The sequence below is a fragment of the Aulostomus chinensis genome, chromosome 1 (assembly GCF_037954235.1).
Source record: "Aulostomus chinensis isolate RoL2024-O1b breed Wild chromosome 1, RoL_Achi_v1.0, whole genome shotgun sequence".
Lineage (NCBI taxonomy): Eukaryota > Metazoa > Chordata > Actinopteri > Syngnathiformes > Aulostomidae > Aulostomus > Aulostomus chinensis.
In genome coordinates this window covers 56,030,124-56,050,325 of record NC_141320.1, presented here as the reverse complement: position 1 = coordinate 56,050,325, position 20,202 = coordinate 56,030,124, and the positions used below count along the sequence as shown (strand labels likewise).

At 45.6% G+C, this 20,202-nt stretch overlaps 1 long non-coding RNA gene and 1 other non-coding gene across 2 annotated transcripts; one reads left to right on the top strand and one right to left on the bottom strand.

Moving 5' to 3' along the window:
• Positions 1-592: 592 nt before the first annotated feature.
• Positions 593-2,699, bottom strand: LOC147272297 (uncharacterized). Its single transcript, XR_015117531.1, has 3 exons — positions 2,603-2,699; positions 2,100-2,227; positions 593-1,103 (listed from the first exon to the last, which is right to left on the bottom strand). It is a non-coding gene; the product is annotated as an uncharacterized LOC147272297 (long non-coding RNA).
• An 11,147-nt stretch (positions 2,700-13,846) lies between these two features.
• On the top strand, positions 13,847-13,928 carry trnas-aga (transfer RNA serine (anticodon AGA)). The gene has a single exon. It is a non-coding gene; the product is annotated as a tRNA-Ser (tRNA).
• Positions 13,929-20,202: the final 6,274 nt, after the last annotated feature.

The window sequence follows — 20,202 nt, the reverse complement described above, 5'->3', positions numbered from 1 at the left end:
CTGTCTGCCAGACAATGTTGTGGGACACAGACACAAAATGCGAGGTGCCATTTCCATTCTGGGTCAATCAGCTCTGGGACCGTTTTGTCTTTTGAATGAAGAAATGCGTTCATTTTGGGTAGCAGCTTGTAAAAATGCCCCGGCTCAACCACCAGACCTCTGTGTACACTGGCAAGAAAAAAAACTGAAAAAAAACAGTAAAAAGTCTGACAGCAGAGTTTCCAGATGAACACCGTCAAATTACAGTAATGAACTGTTCCACAAAATTACATGGAATAAACTGTAAAAATACACAGAAGGTTTCACAGTCCAAACTCATTAAATTACAGTCCATTTAGTGTTGATAAATGTGCATTCAACTGCAGGAAAACAGGCCCATCACGTAAAAAAACATGAAGAACAAGGACCTTTCAGGTTCTTCTCTAAGTTCAGGGCTCTTACTGGTTCATTTATGAAACAAACCAGTCTATGAGCAGGAATTTCCCATTAAAAAAGTTCATTTGACAGTGGAAAAGCAAGCATAGTCCATCAAAATAGCCAAGTTTAAGGTCAATCACTGTCAATTGAAGCTATTTAGTTGTTACTTTATGAAACTGAGCCAACTTTCTACAGTGATTTCCTGTTAGATTCTGGTTTCTCCAAGTACAAAAACTATGACAATGTATAAACACAGAATCTGTACTTTGAACAATAGAGAATTTCTGCATATTTACAGTATCAGTCCATCACTTAAGAGGATTGGAATGGTAACAAATCATTGGACAATGGAAATCATTTATCCTTTAACGAAACAACTTCAGTGCAGAGTTGATAACTGCACTTCAAACTTTGAACTGGTGTCCACATCAATGTGGAATTTGAGGAGGCCACAGCCACCAAATTTCCCAGAGTTCTTGACTATTTGCAGTCTCTTCCCTTGGAGAAGTCAAGTGGAACTACAAGACAAGGAGCAGAAATCCAAGCTGCTGGTGGACCACGTGGTGCTGTGTTGATGCTACTTTCACACTCAAAGGGGATCGTGCAGGAATGTTCCACACGGTTGACCAAACTTCCATTGCAGAAGAGATTCAGGCAGTTCCACCCACGCCATGCATCCTTGTATGCTGTAAGTGTGAGGCAATACAATACAGTATGTTTCAGTGACATATATTTAGACAGAAGACCTTGGTTTATTGGGTGATGTTTATTGACATGCCAATTGGATTGTGGTGCCAATATGGCTGACTTGGTCGGTGGAAATCTTATCATCACAAAACAAAGTACACACAAATGTTCAAATTACTTTTCTAGACTTTAGTCCCCAAAGGAATTTCAGGCACCTGAAAGTGACTTTCATAAATCTGTGTGTCTGTGTACAGTACATGTCCCCAAAATGGACATTAAAATTATTGGTCCCCAATCTCAAGGATAAAATGATGCCACAGTGATGTAGTAAGAGTTTCTACTATCCTCAAAATGATGCTAAAGTGATGTAGTGAGAATTGCTACTAACCTCAAAATGATGCTAAAGTGATGTAGTGAGAGTTGCTACTAATCTAAAAATTAAGCGACAGTAATATTTTAAGAGTAGCTACAACCCTCAAAATGATACTGACAGTCATATAGTAAGATTTGCTAAGAACCTCAAAATGATGCTACAGTGATGTAGTGAGAGTTGCTTAAAACCTCAAACTGATGCTACAGTAATGTAGTGAGAGTTGCTACGAACCTCAAAATGATGCTGACAGTGATGTAATAAGAATTGCTATTAACCTAAGAAATGATTCTACAGTGATGTCGTGAGAGTTGCTACTAATCTCAAAATGATGCTAAAGTGATGTAATGAAAGTTAATGCTAATTTCAAAATGATGCTGACAGTGATGTAGTCAGAGTTGCTAATAACCTCAAAATAATGCTACAGTGATGTAGTGAGAGTTGCTCATGACATCAAAATGAAGCTAAAACTAACGTGAGCTTCATCAAGACCCAGGCCACTATTTGGGGTCATGCATCATTGTTGCTGACCAATGGTCCAACTTCATCAGTCAGTCAGTCAGAGACATTAGCATTTGTCGGCCTGGCCTGCTGCCAAAGACTAACACTGCTTTAGTTGATTTACCTGTGCAGCCATGTCACGCTCCTCTCGCCCACCTCCACGGTCAGACGCCAGGTTAAACCAGCCAATGGCGTAAGAATCACTCTCAGAATCTGAAGCGCTCGTAGCTGCAGGGTTTTTCCACACAGCTTCTGTTGAGAGACAAAGTCCATCACTTGATGAACTCTCACCAACAGAAATGTGCAGTTTTCCACTCAGGACAGCTGCTGCATGCTGCTGTTTGGAAAAAGAAGGTCCAGTGGATCCGTTCAGTTCTACATTATTCAGCAGAGAGATGTCACCATTGAATAATGACCATATTTCCTAAAATTATAGCTCAACCACAGAGGGACCAGGCTACTAGAATGACCTCTGTTGACTAGAAGTGCTTCTCCTATGGTGGTGAACTCCTCAGCTGTCAGTGGAGTCAAATCTGTCTTAGAGAGGCCAGAGGTTCCCACACTGGTTCCCTCTCATCATGCAGCCCTGACAGCTGTGTGTGCTGTTCCAGCGTGTTGGCACCTCACTGATGAGTTTCAGGGTTGGCCCTCCCATCTGTTGCTGCACCTGAGCCAGCTTCTCCTTGGCTGTAGTGCTGATCTGAAGGATGTGACAGTGTTCCTGGCTTTGTGTCTGATGATGGAAGTGGGGATCTGATCACAGGATTTTCTGACTCCTAGATTCAGACGATGTGCAGTGCAGACTGAGTGGTGAATTTGGAGCTGTCTAGTGGATGCTGTCATGTTTGGTGCTGCGTCGCTCACAAGACACTTGACTTTGTTGGTGATGGCCCAGTCCTCCATCAGGCCTCTTTGGACTGGGGCCAAACTGTCAGCAGGGTGACTTTGTGGAAAGCCTTGCACTCCCAACACATTCATTCTCACGAATGCAGTGACAGGTCAGAGCCAAGGGAGCCTCCATGTCCACAGATGTCCACATGGCAGCTGGACTTCCTTTTTCACTCCTTCCCGTTCCTCCTGGTACTTTTTGGCCACCGTTTGTTTGATGGTCTGAAAATGACACCCAGAGTAAATCAATACATTGAAATTAGAGATGAAATAAACTGGAGATATCAACTACTGCTTTAGATCATTTCCACACAAACCTTTCTGGTTGGCAAACATATGAGGCTCAAGGACCTGAACCAGTTCCCTGAACCCTTCCCTCTCAACAGTGCTGAGGGGCTGGCAGTCCTTCAGGATGAAATTCAGCAGAGCCTCATCCAGCATCTGCTTCCTGGAAGCTGGATGGTTAAAGATGAAGTAGAGAAGAAATGAAGAGGAATTAATGATCAATGAAGCACCTGTGAGTCAGTTGGAGAGTGGCTGTATACCTGAGTTCATCCTGGTGGATCTGGGACTTCATTCTCATGCCTGGCCCCATCATGCCTCAGCACTGAAGAGGTGCTTTTGTTGAGATGAGACGCTTCTGTCCAACAAATGCGACATTCAACCTGCAGAAAAGAACATGAGTGCTCAGCTAAAAGTTCCTTTCTTCATGGTGACTGGTGTTTCTTAGTCTTAGACCACCAGGTTTCCAATGAGGTGTATCGGATACGTTGTTGTGTGCCGCTGAAATCCGTCCAATTCCGGCGTTGTTTCCTCATGAAATATGTTTGCCTTAAAGCTCATGAAAGTGTTGAACCACAATATCGTTCACCATAACTGAGTCAACTTCAAGATAACCTACTTCTACATTCCAGTCCCGGCTGCTCCTGTTCTGCTGCAGTCCAGAAAACAACAACCCGATACAATTGGCGCTCCTTCCCACAGCTCCGGCCCGGATCCGCATGGTTCCGCTGACTGACTGTGAGACGCGCTCCCTCCAGAGTGGCACAGCCCGATGGGGGTCCTTGTCTGGCACGGGGGCGTAAGACAGGTGTGACTGGAAAGCCTGGTTTATTCTGCGTCGAGGGAACGCGTTGCTCTGCTCTTCACCGCCAAGCCGCTAGGGGGTGTGGCTTTGTCTTTGTATTGTTTAAGGGGCTCTTGTCGGATTCCTTGGTTTTCTTCCGGTCACAGACAACAATTGTTGGCCATTTGTCAGTCTTTGTAGTGCCGCGAATAATCCTTTCTTCGGCTTGGTCCATTTCTCTTGAAGCCTTCACCACAGAAACTTTGAAAATGGCGGTGTTGTTGGGCTGCGACTGAACCGGAAATGACGTTTTGAGCGGACCAATCACAGTCCTCGACGTTGACGTCACCACGCGTCGACGCGACGGAGAAGCATAAATCAGGCTTTAGTGGTTTCGAATCTCACGCCAAGCCAGAGAACCAGGTCCTGAATCTGTCACGTGGTCACTGCCGGTCGGCGAGGCTTTGGACGTCACTAAGTACGTCATCAATACGCGTTTTTCGAAACGAAGTCCTGGATCACTCGACTCATCACTACCGCTGCTACCAGGTTAGCGAGTTAAGGAAACGTTAGCGAGTCTGGAGTGGCACAGAGAACAGAACTTGGACTCTGCTCGTTTTGAAGAAGAAGAAGAAGAAAAGAAGCGGAAGGCCTCGGTCTTTGTCTCCTGAAGGCTGAGTGGCGCCGGTAGAACCTCAACATGTGCGCCGCGCAGCTGCTGCGGGTGTCGGTCCAGGAGCGGATCCTCGCCGCCGCTGAAGACTTCCTGCTGCAGCTGGGAGAAGGAGACTCAGCGGCTGGAGTCCCGGTGCTGAGAGCGCTGCTCACCGAGCGGCTGGCGGCGGCCGCGGAGCAGATCGTGGCTCTGCTGGAGGAAACCGTGGCGGAGTACGAGCGGGAGAACCGCCGGCAGAGGTTGCTGCTCGATGCCGTGCTGAAGCCCCGAGTCAGGCTGGACAGAGCAGGTGAGTCCCCCCACACTGACCAGGAGAACCGGTGTTGTGTCGCTCCCAGCAGCATCGACCGATAGCGATGTCTGTCTTTTTATTCCAGCGCCTCAAAAAACTGCTCCTTTGAGTTTGGACTCGCCAGGTTGGCTATCAAGTGATGCTCCAGTGTAGAATCGTGCCAATGCCAGCCAGCAAGTGTCTCCGGTCCAGTTGAGTCAGCCAGTATCTTTGTGTTTGGTCCTGTTTGGCTCCTCATAACCACTGCAGGCAGGTTTCTCCTCCTCTTCATCAAACTAAGGATCGTTCCAGGCTCACTAATGAGCCCCTCCACTCCATTCAGGCCCAGGTTTAAAATCCTGTCAGCTCAATTCTCTCAGTGAGCAAAGAAGTGGAGGAGCAGAACACAAGAGGGGAAGGAAGTCAAGGGTTCACCTGTTGAGGGATTTCCTCTCTGTGAGATTGAGACTGAGTCAAGATGTGAGACAGGACAAGAGAAACTCAAGCTTTGGCTCCTTTGTGTTATTTTTCTGAAATGGAGCACTTGATTTGAACATGCACAGTTTTATTAATATTCTCTTATTTTGAAATGCAGCCCTACTTTTATTAGTCAATGAGACACCATCATACACATCTGCAGTCATTCAAGTATGTTCAGTTTGAAGTTACGTGATAACAGATCTTAGTTGATTTCTGTTTCTGTCTGTTGCTCCGCTGTTTCAGAGTCAAATGAAGAGATTTCTGATGTTGCTGTTTGTGTCCTGCAGATGTGGAGCAGCTGCTGGTGATTAAAGAAGAGGTTCCCCCTGAGCTGCAGGACCCAGAGCCCCCCCACATTAAAGAGGAGTGGGAGGAGCTCTGGACCAGTGAGGAGGGAGCGCAGCTTCAAGGGCAGGAGGAGGCTGATATCACCACGTTCCCCTTCACTCTGGTCCCTGTGAAGAGTGAAGGGGACGAAGAGAAACCTCAGTTCCCACGGCTTCATCAGAGTCTAACTGAGGAGAACTTGAAAGAAGAGTCTCTGAGCAGCAGCCCAGTTCATCCTCTGAAAACAGAAGCTGATGGAGAAGAGAGTGGAGGACCAGAACCAGAACCAGCCAGCAAGGTAGATCCAGATCCACTTGTACAACCCCAGACTGAAGACCAGATGTCAGACTCTTCTGAAGCTGAGACTGAAGTCAGTAAGGATGAGCGTCCCTTTAGGTGCTCAACATGCACTCAAGGTTATAGTTACAAAAGTAGGTTGGATAAACACATGAGAACACACACTGGGGAGAAACCGTTCTCATGCTCAGTTTGTGGCAAAAGATTTTCAGAAAAGGCATATCTGAAAAGTCACATGAGAACACATACTGGGGAGAAACCATTTTCCTGTTGTATCTGTGGCAAAACATTCTCACTTAGGGGACATCTGAAAACACACATGTACATTCACACTGGGGAGAAACCAGTCCCCTGCCCTGTCTGTGGCAAAAGGTTCTCAGAAAATGAACAACTAACAAGACACATGAGAACGCACACAGGGGAGAAACCATACCCCTCCTCAGTTTGTGGCACAAGATTTACCAAAAAGGGGGATCTGAAAAGACACATGAGAACACACACAGGGGAGAAACCATTCCCCTGCTCGGTATGTGGCAGAAGATTCTTAGATAAGAGACACCTGAAAACACACATGAAAACACACCCTTGAAATAAGCCATTTGTCACAATGTCGCTCTGAAGCCGTAACCAGAGTGAGAGTTGCATGTTGAAGTCCAACTAAAGAATTCATTTCACAAAAAATGCAAAAATAACTGAAATTGAACTAAGAGAAAAATGGGATGTGATCATTAGTAGAGTGTGTGTGTGTGTGTGTGTGTGTGTGTGTGTGTGTGTGTGTGTGCGTGCGTGCGCGTGCACGAGTTTTTAGAGGTGAAAGGAAGAGATGTTGGCTGCTGAAAATCAAAGTGACGATGGATGAGGAGGAAGCAGTGGCCAGTAATGGGGTGTCAGTGAAGAGAGCTCTGGACTCAGGAGCTTCCAACTCAGAGGAATGAACAGCTCCCTGTCCTCCAGATGAGTTATCAAGAAAAGAGCTCATGAAAATATATGACACTCAGGATTTGTGGAGCTGAAGATGACCTGTTGGTTTCTATGTTTCTCTGCAAACGTCAGGCAGAATGTGGAAGAGCGTCACAGCTGAGACGGTTAAAACCTTAGAGAATGTTTGCTCATGTTGTAAAAGTGCTATTCATGCAGAATCGGATGCTTATTCATGGACGTTACAATATATTTGGGTCAAACCACAGGAGCTGAAGTGTGTACCCTCATGCTCCAGGTTTCAAAGTTGTAAACTTACTTTGTGGTTGGCAGATTGATGTTTGCGTATGTTAATTTTAATAATCTGAACTATTTGACCTCAACCTGGGCGCCTGTTTTGAGATTTTGAGAATTCTTGGATGTGACATGACTCTACCTCCAATCTGTATGTCCCCTCCCCACGGTGGTAAATAGCTGACTGTTCCTCAGAAACATCAGAGAACTTCTGATGCTCTATGAGTGCTGTAACTTCTCTCTCATGCATGAATAAAGTTTGTAAGGTTTGAGAAAGAGACCACCGCCTCCTTTCTGTTCACTGCTCCGCCGGACGACCCCCCCACGCTGGGCCACTTGACCACAATTAATGGCGACGAGGATGGGATCCTAAACACCTGAGGTTACAGACTCGATGCAACGACTCCACTGATCATATAGACTGGTAGGAGAACACCTTTTACCAGTTACAGCAGCAGACTCCCAATAGCAAACCTACTCAGTCCTCCACCTCTGCTTGAGCAGCTGCTGCTGCCAATGATGATCTCCAAAGTCCTGTTCTGTCACTTAGTGAACTGTCTAAGCTTCCTAAAAGAGAGCAGAACTTGTCTGCCTCACTCTCTCCCTCTGCTCAATGGAGCCCTGCATTTAGAAGAAGAACTAGAACCTGGAAACCTGGGATACCAGGACAAAAATGTGTGTTAAATGATGAAGGAGAAGAAGTGATTAATGAAGAGGATTGTATCCTAGAAGAGGTAGAGGGTTTGAAGGCCAAGACCAACAGGAAGAGGAAACTGGCACCCCAGACCTCAGACTCAACGGGGCCCCAGACCAGGACCGTCTCTGAACCCGTGGCATCCCCTTCAACAATAGGACAGCACTTCAGTGTCTTCCAGTGTGTGCAACAATGAAAATGAAAAACAGAAATTTGTAACTGAATGCTCTCGAATAACTCTAACTGCTGAACCTTAAGTTGAATTATCAGTAGATGGAAAATCTGCTGAACTCTTAGGGGACACAGGTGCAACAGTTTCCACCATTAATAAGTCAGATGCTAACCGTGTAGGATTAGTTCCTACTTCTGAAAATATAAAAACAGTAGCAATTGCTGGAGTAACTATGCAAAGTCCTTTGGAGCACCAGCCAAAGTTCAATTTGGACCCATTTCATGAGAGCATCCATTTGTAATCACTGATAACTCACCAAGTAATCTATTGGGTCAGGATTTGTTAACCAAGTGGCGTGCAACTATTCATTGTTCTCCTGAAGGCGTTCATACCACAGTCCCTGACCATGATTCTAAATGCTTCTTCAACATGCTACAGGCGGTAAATACAGGATGCTATTATTCTCTCATGTACTCCTTTTCAATCAGATGCTGACGGTGTCCTGGATTCAGACGGATGATTTCTTAGCAGGAAAAGAAGACCTGCCAGATCATTCCAGGTTAACGGGTTTAAAAGACCTCCATGTAACTCTACATGTTGATATGACAGGAACGGATGTTGCCTACTTCAAACTGTTAGACCCAAATATGGGATCACAATTCTCTGTGTTCTCAGATACTTTGGCAAGAACCCCAAAAGGTGTTTTCTATTTACCAAACGTTGGAGGTTTGGCTTTGTCATTGTTTCAGGTTGATAAAACCTCGCCCCATATTTCCGTGGCTGTTGTAGAAGGAATAGAACCACAACGACTCGGCCCTATAGCACATTACATGACTCACAATTCCCTGCAGGAAGGGTTTTTATGATGACATCATGTTCAGCCATTACAAAGGTGTAGGTTGGACTGTGACTGTAAATGCTAATTGGTATGATGATTCATTCTTTCCTGTTTGCACTGTTGCACCACTGCCCCCTACAGTGGCAGTTCCTCAGTTGTTTCAACTTACTTCGCACCCATTGTTACAGGGTATTCCTTCTAAACTCTGGTCTTCCCACTCTAATGAGTGTGGACTAATTAAATCAGTAGCTCCTGTATTTCTTGATGTAAGACCTCATGTTCCTCCTCCTAGGAAACCACAGGATCCAATTTCCAAAGAAGCTATAGAAGGTATCAGAGCAGTAGTGCATTCATTATTGGAACAGGGAACAATAGTCCCATGTCAGAGTCCATGCAACACTCCCATTTTACTGATAAAAAACCTAACAAAGTTCATACATGGCGTTTTGTGCAAGATTTGAGAAGTGTCAATGATTATGTGGCTCCTTTTTTCCCTGTGGTCCCAAATCCACACACTATTTTAACTTCTATACCACCCAACTCTGAATATTATACAGTAGAAGACCTGTGTTCAGCATTCTTTAGTATTTCAGTGCATCCTCAAAGTCAGTATTTGTTTGCATTGACTTATGAGGGACAACAATATAATTTTACGCGTTTGCCTCAGGGATTCGTACACTCACCTACCCTCTACGCTAAGGCACTTCAAGATGACTTAGAAGACATCATTCTGCCTGGTGGTAGCACACTGGTGCAGTATGTTGATGCTTTGCTCATAGCTAGCCCCAGCAAAGAAGCATGTGACATTGATACAAAGGCACTGTTAACTGCTCTTGCAGTGAAAGGACCCAAAGCTAGCTTGGACAAGCTACAGCTAGTACAAACAAAGGAGGACTATTTGGGACATGTGCTGAATAAAGGGAATGGTGGCAAAAAGGCAGCTACCTCTCCTGGTCTTGCTGTTACCTCATTACCAATGATTACTGCTCCTGAAGTTTCTCCTTCCACCCGTGATGTCGCTGCCCTACAAACAGCCGCTGATAACCTGGACAGAGTTCATTGGGAAACTCATCGTGTTCTTGTAAATAATGTTTATTATTCAGTGGACGGACGTCCTGCTTGTCCTAAAGCATTGCTCCCTTATTTACTTCCAATTGTTCACGGTAAGTCACACGTGAACAAAAGGGGAATGGTAAGAACTTTAAAGTCCTCATGGTACATTAGTGGAATAGATAAAGCATGCGAGGAAACAAAACAAGGTGCTCATCCTGCTCCTTATGGTCCTTTTGTTAACTTACAAATAGATTTTGTACAAATGCCAGAACACGGCAGATACCAGTGGCTAAATCACTGCTTAGAGATTTGATCCTGCGGTTTGGTGTCCCTCACTCAATAAATAGTGACAGGGGAACACATTTCACAGGGCACGTGATAAAAGAAATAACAGATGCGTTGGGGATAAACCATAAACTGCACACGCCGTACCATCCACAGAGTGCAGGCATGGTGGAAACATTTAACCAAACTTTAAAACAAAAACTCACAAAAATATGTGCTGACACAAGTTTGAGCTGGCCTGGCGCTCTGCCGATCGCGTTAATGTGCATGTGATCCACAACAAGCAGAAAAATGGGTTTATCTCCCTATGAAGTGATAACAGGAAGAGCCATGAGCACACCTGAGCAAGTAGGAAAGTTTGTAGTTCCTCCTGAAACGACGTTGAGAGATGTGTGCTGGGCTGAGAGCCTCGGTTTGGTTTTCTTTCTTTTGCTGCCTCAAATAAATGGCAGGCCAGCCTTGGTACTTCCTTATTTACTTCCAGGCTCATTCTGCATCTTTTGGGTTGTAATAAGCACCAAAGGGAAACCACCTTGGAGGGTTTCAGTGACTTTTATCAAAGGTCCCACTTCAGTAGGAAGTTCCAACCAAGCTGGCCAGGAGTTGAACCTAGAATCTTCTGATCCGAAGTCAGACGCGTTCTCCTTTACGCCACCAGCCCTACAGGAAAGGTTTGTCTGAATAGAAGAAAGTCAACATGTTCATTTGTACTTGATTTGACAGGAAGTTTAAATGATAGGGTGGCATTTTCTGGTTTTGTGCTGCCAGATTGTCTAAATATCAAGTTTAGATCATCAAGTTATCACTGGAACACGAGGAAAAAATACAGTAATAAAAACATGATCATTTTAAAAAATATATCATACATGAATTATTTTACATGAAATTATTCACTTTTTTAAGAAGAAAATAAGAAAGACAACCTAAACGACCAGGGCTCTGCACACGACGTGTAGCGACCAGCGGGACGGCTTTGGCCCTCTTAATGACTGCTAAGTGTCACTGACAGAAACTGACGTCTCAAATGGAGACGTGAGGCCAACAAGAAAACCCTTCAGCAGCTTCCTGAACACCGTCTCTCCCTGGAATTGCAGATTATTCACAACACAGTAAAGTGTTGAAGGAGGAACTGTTGCCTCTCCTTCTGCCCAGGATGGTTCCACCTCAGGGGAGCGGTTCACTAAATACTCATTCGCTTCTCTGGTCCAAGAATATTGATGTTGGCTCACAGAGACCAGATCCAGAGTCAGAGCTGAGACTTCAGTCCAACCACCTTAAGATGGAGGAGAAGAAGCCCTGATTTCTGGGTCTCACAGTCTTTTGGCTCCACCCACACAGGGGGCGGATCTATCATCAGCCACATCTGGAGCATCCCAGCATCCCTGGATATGTGGAAAGGGTTTTTCGAGAATGGCCACCAAATGGAGATGACAGCAGGAACAGGATCTCCATGGAGCTCAAAGGAGGGATCCCTCTCAGCTTGGAGCAGTCCTGGGGCCTCATGTATCAATGAGGTTTATGCAAGAAAAACTTGCGTACGCCGGGATCAACGCTCACGTTCAGGTGTATCAACACGAAAAGTTCGGCGATTCTTGCGTTGTTTCACTCCAACTCTGGAGGTGCCGTAGAAGTTGGCAGAAAACCGATTCTTGCGTTAACTGCACTTTGGTCAGTTGGCGACACCCTGTGGCGGTGTTTGGTAACTGACATTTTTTGATTACCGCACATACATCGGGTCCAAAAAGCCTTCCAGCGGGAGATGGCGGACCATTCCGGGGTGAGTCAGTCGACCCTCAGCCGGGCCATGCCCTGGGTGGTGGACCTGATCATTGAACGGGCCAATATTTATTTGCAGCAACAGCCGGATTCTCTAATGTCTAATTCTCTAATGACTGCACTCATGTTGCCAGAAAAACGCCATCCCATGAGGAACACGCTTACGTTCATCGTAAGGGTTTCCACTCCATCTATGCACAGAGGCTGGAGGGATGGACGTCGATCCAGGCCGGGCAGCCGTCCTCGCACGCCAGAATTTCATTTCCACAGTGTGAAAGGGTAAGAAGCTACCACATGATTCATGAAGCCAGATTAATTTATTTTGTCCACTAAACGTTCCAGAACATTTATCAGGCGGTCAAGCTGCTCATTGATCCTCGTTATTCCCAGAATATTGTCCTCTTGCGACTGCAGGACCGCCTGTGTGAGGATTCCTCTGGATCCCTGTGGGCCGGAGGATGTGCCGCTGGGTCCGGGTGGGCTGGAGGACCGTCCGCCGCAAGTCGGCCTGGTGCCGGTGCTGGGGCCGGGAGAGGGGCTGCCCGAATGCCGCTGGTCCTGGCGGATGACTCTGAGCCGGTGGACGGGCTGGCACGGGAGCCGGCAGGGGTGCTGCACGTTGGCGGCATGGCTGACGGATCAATTTCTATTAAACATATTGGTTTATTTAAGTGTCTGATTCTGTGTATTTGTTGTCTTTACATTTGTGGCACAGCAGGTGGAAACGTTGCTAAGAAAAGGAGTTGCCACTTCTCCTCCAGGCTCTTGGAGTCAGCGTGGGTGGTGGCGACAATCCCCCCCACAGAGGTGCTGCCCATGACTGCTGCCACCCACTGCTCAAACTCCATCAGGTGCCCCTCTCCCTGACCCCCACCTGTCTGGCTGGCACTCCTCCGGAGGGCAGCTGTACGCCGCTTGACCTCCACCTTGACGTCCTCTTAGTGCCATTTTCCACATTGTTATTTAAATTTAGATTGAAGCTAATTGATTATTGTAGTTCTTCATTTAGTGATTGCGCAGTGTTGAACTTCAGCCAATAACAGGTCCCACCACTTTGTTTTCATCTCCGTGGGGGTGTGTTGGTCTGAACCCACCTCGTTCACCCTCTCACTTCTTATCCATTCACAACCTTCATTGTTTATCCTGACACCACTGGACAGGCTGACCAACAGAATCTGCTGTCTCTCCTCCACCTCTCCTACCAGCACCTCCAGCTCCACGCCGTGAACCTCTTCTTCTTTGACATTATTTTGTGAGTGCGGACAGCGGAGACCCTATTTAAATGAATTTGTGTATTTCTAGGTGGGCGTAACGGGGGCGGGCCGGGTCGCTCCAACATCTGCGCTCAATTCCTTGCTGATTGGGATGTATCAAGGAAACGTGCATGGATTCCGGCGTCCGCACATATTGACACATCCGGATCTTTTGGTGCGTAGGCAACTTTGCATTCTTGCGACCGCAAGTTTTTCGTATGAGATCCACGCAAGTATTGATACATGAGGCCCCTGCTCTCTTCCCCCCAACCGGTCAAAGCAGATGTCTGTTCCCACTGATCCTGGATCTGCTCAAAGTTCCCACCTTTTAAAAGGAAGGTTTTACTCACATCTGCACAGTGGTGGAGTGGTTAGCAAGTTTGCATGTTCTCCCCATTCTCTCTGGGTCCTCCAGCTTCTTCCCACCATCCAAAGACATACAATTGGGACAAGGCTGACTGATACTCTAAACTGACCGTAGGTGTCTATCTGCCTATCTTCTTTTCCTTAAAAAAAATCTACTGTGCTTCAATGAAGATAAATTGTTGAATATCAATCCTCTACTAATGTTCATGGGAGTGTAGTTGTTGTGGCCGAGTGGTTAAGGCGATGGACTAGAAATCCATTGGGGTCTCCCCGCGCAGGTTCGAGTCCTGCCAACAACGTTAAACTGCTGTTCCAGAGAAGACAACATCTTATTGTGACATTAGGATTGAGTCTGCCAGTGCTTGGTGACTGTACAGGAGGTCTGTGGACCGCAGGGCCACCACAAGCCCATTTCCTCAACTCTGCATTTAGTCCAGAGGTCCCCCAAGTCTGGACCAGTGAGGAGAAATGTGATAGTGGAGAAGTCCTTTTGTTCTTCAACTGGTCCACCTTGATGGTGAGTCTCCTTTTATCAAGGATTACTGAATGCTTGTGTTATTTATGGCATTGTTAACACTTTCGAAAGCCTTCATTCAGAGCTGGGAAGAACCTTTAACCTGATGTCCCAGACATCAAAGTGGGCCACTAACTGGCCAGATGAAGCTATGCTAGGCTGCTGTATTCTGAAGAGCTAAAGTAGCAGCTTCTGAGAGGGATGCTAACCTGGATGTGTTCATCTCCTACTTTAATATCGGCAGCCCAACTTGGAGCTCTGACAGCCTCAAGCTTTTTGTTCCTGTTTCTGCTTCAGTCAGCAGGGAACTCCAACCTGCAATAGAATCTTCAACAACAATGGAATAGAAAAGTGAGGAAGAAAAACTAGAATAAACTTACAAAGCTGAGAAATGTTCATGAAGAAGAAATGCACACGTTATGATTGAGGCCAGAAACTAAAACTCCACACCAAATGTACGTTGACTTGTAGGATAATGAACTTGAATGTGTTGAAACAGCAGATAAATAAATCCACTACCACACAACAAGATGATGACCCACTACCACAAGATGGCGTCGCAGATCCAGACGCTCTGTGCAGGAAACACCAAGCAAAACATTACTAAAACGCTCCTGTGGTTCCCTACAGGAAAAACTGTGGCTCTGATGAGAAGAAGGATCCCAGCGTCCTCTGAGGATCCATGGCCACACCATTGGGTAGAAGGACGATGGGGTCGGCACCAGGAGGAACCCTGGTGTCTCCGATGCAGGGAAGATGGAGCACTGAAGAGGCCACATTGTTGCGTCCTAAAGAGGACATTTGGTGGAGCCTGAGACAGCAAACATCCCGCCCCCTTCATCAGAAAAACCACAGCACCAGAAGAAAGAATCCTGGCAGTGACGACAGGGAGTATCAGGATGACCTCCTCACCTCCACCTTTGAACCTTCAAATGAACTTTAAAAAGCTTTAGAGTGGAGAAGGATTTTTTTAAACATTTTATTGTTTTTTCGTTTCATTTTCATTTGTGCAATTGTCTGATTTATTAGAAATAAACACTGTCTGCTGGGTTTACATTGACTGTGATTCTCTTTTTGCATGCAAGTTGAAAGTTCTGCCAGTAAAAACACAAGTATTTGAAGACCAAAGGAAGAACCCCAAAAGTCAGGACCCTGAGATCAAAGTGAGCGCTCTGATCTCTGAGGTCTGGGATATTTCACATCCCATGGCCCTTCAAATAAGAGCCCTGTGTCACTGTCTCAAAGTTTTCAACCGTATTTGTTTGTTAAATTAAAACCAGACGACCACTGTGGTCCTTTTTACACGGTAAGTAAAGCACAGATGCCCTGGTGGACCTGTTGGCACCCTGGACTTTGAAACCAGTGACCTGAGTCCAAGTCTCCGTTCCAGCAGGTTTCCTGCAGCCTTCAGCAGAGCTGCCATGTTTCTCTGTAGAGAACTAAGTGATGCTCTCAGCAGGTTGAGGGCACCACCAACAAGTGAGGTATGAACCTCTGACTTCCTTCTTGTCAAACAGGAAACTCCTAATAAGTCATTTGAGTAAAGTATCTCATATTCCTGACATCCAAGTAGTAGTGAAGTGGAGGAAGAAGGTAGGAGATCTCCAACAGGATCCTTCTTCCCTCTGTCCTCCTTGATCTCATGGATCATCACAGTCAAGGGGAGACCCAAGCTCCCGGATGGATCTGACACTCAGGAACTGCTGAGTTTTCCAGTGGACTTTGTTCCATCCATGGTTCAGGAACAGGACTCCTCCTGGTTAACCTGGTATCTTTCCACCCCAACTGTGGGTTTTTGGAGAATTTTTCATGTCATGTCAAGAAATCAGGCTGGTGGGTTTTTCAATGAGAGAAATTCTGGTAACTTAATTAAGTGGCATGTTTGTTGAAGCAGTAATTAACTGATAAATTAAGGAAGGCCTGGCCAGTCTTTGCTCCCAGGTCATACGATGGAGTTAGAAAGTCCTGAATATATCTGGAGTTCCTTGATTTCCTTGTGGTTCATGTTCCTTTTGGCAATGTCGTCTGGAACAAGAGCAAGATGAACCTCTGAATAGCAACAGGTTGATTGCAGGTGATGTCAAGTGGTATTTAGAGGATCCTCCGCCTTGTGTTTGCTTCCATGGTGGAATGGTGAGCACTCTGAACTCTGGATCCAGTGATCCCAGTTCAAGTCTTGGTGGGACCTTCCTGTGTGGAACATGTCCCATGTAACAAACTGATCAAAAGATGTTAAGTGGTTCTAATGTTCTGGTTCATTTCTTGTCCTTAAGAAAAATGAAATTCATTTCTTACTGCCATGAATTCAGACTGTGTTTAATGTTAACAATTAAAAAATTCTACTTTGTCAGTGAATGAATTAATTTAATATTGCAGTCTGCAGCTTTCAATGTCTGTCAGGATGGCTGAGCGGTCTAAGGCACTGCGTTCAGGTCGCAATCTCTCCTGGAGGCATGGGTTCAAATCCCACTTCTGACAAAGGACATTTTCTCCACATTCCTATGCATCCACAGTGGTAAATTCCAAACCCAGTTGAAGCTGCTCTCCACTGAGGGGAGTGAGTGGTTGAACTGGCAGCAGAAGAGGCAAAGGAGCTTCCCTGTGATGTTCAAACATCGCCTGGTTTCCTCCAACATGGAGCAGCCACCAAAATCTAACTACAAATGTTGGTTCAAAGTCTGCTGAAGGAATGTGTTTTCTTTCAATTCACATTTTGTCCATTAACTTCATAATCATATCTTCAGAGTTGCCATCTCATCACATGACTAAAGTTTGGGTTCTGTATTGGGGGTAAAATATCCTTCCATGCCCCTCACTAGTTTGCACACAGAAAAGCATATTTTACTGGTTTCAAATCTCATCATGGGATTGATTTACAATATAAATATGGACAGAGCCATTGGAATCAGATGTCAGGACATTTGAAGGAATGTCAATCTCCTGTTGAAATGTTGCAGTGTGCAGCTGAGGCTCTCTGGCCCAATGGCAGAACCTGGACCCTCCTGGAGGAGAACCACAGGTGAGGGCCTTCTTGGCTCCAGATTGATGGAAATCAAGTGTCTGAGGCTGTTAGCAGCCATTAAGTTGATCTGGTTGGCACTGGTATTTGTTCTTGCTGCAGCTCAGGAGTGATTCAGGAGAAGAGTTTCAGAACAGCCAAGGTTGGGGACTGGAATTTTAAAATTTCACCTGGAACCAGACAACCTTGGGGGGTAAAACCTCCAATCCTAGCCACTCAGATGCAGCAGCAGAGGAAGCTGTCATCCACCCTGACAGTCAGAGCATCAAGTCAAGAAAACATCACCATCTTGGAGTTCCAAACCTCCACTTGTCAGATTCAGCTACTTCTTATTGTGGGACTTTAAACTTGAACACAATGGAATTTGGACAAGGAGTTTTCCTTCCAGTCCAAACATCATCGTCCAGCCTCCAACCAGAGGTCCATCAGTGATCATGGAGCCACAGGTGGAGTCTGGATTCTTTTCTGGAATGAGACGGCAGTGACAGTCCTGCCAAGTGACATCACTGACATCACTGGATGACTCGGGTCATGTGACTGGAGGACACCCAGATAGCAAAGGTCCACTCTTGTGTGTCCTCACTGCTCCACAGGTCTGTCAAATGTTCTGTAAAAAGTTGGACCCAGCAGAGCTGCTAGATTAGGAGTTGATGGAGTCGTTGCAGATACCAGGGTCCAAAGTCCAGCTTGAACCTGGTTTGTGCAGTTCTTTGTCAAGCTAGCAGCCATTCTTTTCACTGCCAAGCTAAAGTGACTTCTGTCAACAAAGGTCAACATACAAAAGGATATTTCTACTGGCAGTTCAAGATTTTGATCAAACTCCTTTTTCAGAGCTGGAACCTTCCTCTTGTGTCAGCTTTCTGTTCCCATCTCTATGTTAACGGTCAGTTCTGACCCACGTCTTCAATCAGCTGGAAAATAAACTAAAACAATTTTCTATCCTCCAAGTTGTTTCCATCTCTTGGTTTCCTTGTCAGGCTTCCTTATCCATGGAAATATTGGTTTGAATATTTAGTTGTGGGCCTCTGGACCTTTTTTTAGTCACTAAACCCTCGATTTATTTGTTTTCAGCAACAGAACTTTAATACAAAGACAAAATGAAAAGCAGAACAAGCCAGAACCCAAAATATGGGTCAACAACTCTGGAGGTCAACAAACAACAACCAGTCAAGCAAATCAAACCAACAGAAACCAGCTACTGGTTCAAAACCAGTAAGAAACAAACACTGAGGAAAAGTCTGTGTGTGTTTGTGTTTGTGTGTGTGTGTGTGTGTGTGTGTGTGTGAGTGTGTGTGTGTGTGTGTGTGTGTGTGTTCAGATGCTTGTGTGACACCTGTGTGTGTTCTCTGCAGAGATGTTCCCTGCAGCTGAAGCACAATCCGTTTGTCCTGCTGTCCTGACTGCTTGGGCAGTCCTGACCCTCTTTCTTCTGGAACCAGGTCCTGAGTGGGGTTGTGGCTGTGGCTGTTCTGGTTGGTGTTGAGGCAGGGCGGCTGAGGCAGGGCTGCTGAGGAGGACGCTGGTGTGGATGCTCTCCGTGTTGCTGATGGCATGGATGGAGTGCTGCTGAGCTCTGCAGCTGTCTGAGCAAGGCTGCAGCGTCTGGGTCTCAGGGCGTCCGTTCCCTTCCCTCAATGTGTGGCTTGACCAGGGAACTTCCCAGCTCCTCCAGAAACATTCCCCTCTTGCTCTTCTTGTTTGAGCTCCACTCCTGGTGGATGTGGGTCCACAACACCAATGTTTCTATGCAGACACATCAAGGATGCTGCAAAACACAAGAATCCACCCCAAGACTTTCTCTTCAACTGTGTTGAGGTCTTCATGGCTGTGATGATGCAGGTTCTCTTTCTTATTTTCTTCTTAAAAAAGTCAGTAGTTTCATGTTAAATAATTAATGTTATATTAAAAAAGTCATCTTTTATTAATTACTGTTTTCTCTTTTGGTGTTCCAGTGTTAATTTGATGATCTAAACCTGATATTTAGAAAATCAGACAGCACAAAAACAGAAAATGCCACCATATCATTGACATTTTCTGTCATACATCTGAATGTTTAGACTCTTTTTGTAGAAGCCCCTCCCATCTGTAGGGCTGGTGGTGCAATGGACAACGCGTCTGACTTTGGATCAGAAGATTCTAGGTTCAATTCCTGGCTCGGCTGAAAGTGAATGTGGAGCAACTTGTCCTGCCGAAGTTGTCCCCTCTTCCATCCTGAATAACACCTGTCCTGACTGGCAATCAAAGTAGGCTGAATGCTGTCAACAATGTTCCCTGAAGCCCCCCCCCCCCCCACTCACCAGTCAGTATGATACAAAGTATGATCAGAGATCCCATTGCAAAATAAGAGTGGGCCTGTGGACCCACACTCATACGTTTAAACACCCATCTAAATAAATACTGCTTCCATGCACCATTAAAGTACACAATGCATATTCATACACAAATATCCACATATTTACAGTACAGAGAACAAACAAGAACAAGTAGAGAGTGAATCCTGGAGAGAAAAGGGGAGGTGCATCAGAAACGAGAGCAGATGTTTGAAAATGCTTGATGATTTGAAGATGAGAAAGGAAGTGAGAGACCCAAGTGAGGAGGAAAGGTTGTTCCAATCTGATGGAGCTTTAAATACAACCGCTCAAAGCAGAAGGCCGTCCCCACTGATCCTGGATCTGCTCGACCTTCCTGCCTGTTAAAAGGAAGGTTTTCATCACCACTGTTGCAGGATGTGCTGCTGGTGGAGAATTGTTGGGTGTAGGTTCATTGAAGCAGTTTGGTGCTGGACCTGCTCTACTAGTAAAGAGTCATGAGAGAACTTTGTTGTGATTTGGTTCAAACAAATAAATTGACTTGACTTGATTTGGTGCCTCAGGAGGAGAAAATTTGGGCACAAAAGTTGGACAAGAGTGTTTGTGGAGGGTGATTTTTTGTTGTTGTTGCAGTGTTGTAAGTCACTGTACCTGCAGCTGAATGATTGAACTTTCTCCAAATCTCCTCAAGATGGTTTCCAAATGATCAAACTGACTTGACTCAAATATGA